Below are 845 nucleotides of genomic sequence, written 5' to 3' on the forward strand. Positions count from 1 at the left end.
CAGCCTGCGCCGAAAGATGGGCAGCGACTCTGCTGTCCTGACGTCAGTGGGGAGTTCATTCCACCACTGAGGGGCCAGGACGGAAAAAAGCTGTGACCGGGTGAGCTTCAGGTGGTGTGTCGCCATCCACTTCGAGATGTCAGCCAAGCACGCAGCAATGCGTGCCTCCACTTGGGTGTCACCGGGAGTAAATGACAAGACCAGCTGGGTGTCATCGGCATAACAATGGTAAGAGAAAACGCGAAGGAGCAGCGGCTCTACTCCGAGCTCCCTCCGGATGTCTGAGCTCCTCACCCTATCTCTAAGGCTGAGCCCAGCCACCCTACGAAGGAAGCTCATTTCGGCTGCTTGTATTCGCGATCTCATTCTTTCGGTCACTACCCAAAGCTCATGACCATAGGTGAGGGTTGGAACGTAGATGGACTGGTAAATCGAGAGCTTTGCCTTACGGCTCAGCTCCTTCTTCATCAAAACGGTCCGGTACAATGCCCGCATCACTGCTGACGCTGCACCGAACTGCCTGTCCATCTCCCGCTCCATTTTACCCTCACTCGTGAATAAGATCCCGAGATACTTTAACTCCCTCGCTTGGGGCAGTGACTCACTCCCAACCCAGAGGGTGCAATCCACCGTTTTCCGGAAGAGAACCATGGCCTCAGACTTGGAGGTACTGACTCTCATCCCGACCGCTTCACACTCGGCTGTGAACCGCCCCAGTGCGTGCATGAAGGTCATGTTCTGAAGAAGCCAACAGAACCACATCATCTGCAAAAAGCAGGGATGCGATTCTGAGGTCAACTCTCCTCCCCCCGGCTGCGCCTTGAAATCCTTTCCATGAAAATCAC

This window comes from Anoplopoma fimbria, chromosome 1 (assembly GCF_027596085.1).
Source record: "Anoplopoma fimbria isolate UVic2021 breed Golden Eagle Sablefish chromosome 1, Afim_UVic_2022, whole genome shotgun sequence".
Classification (NCBI taxonomy): domain Eukaryota; kingdom Metazoa; phylum Chordata; class Actinopteri; order Perciformes; family Anoplopomatidae; genus Anoplopoma; species Anoplopoma fimbria.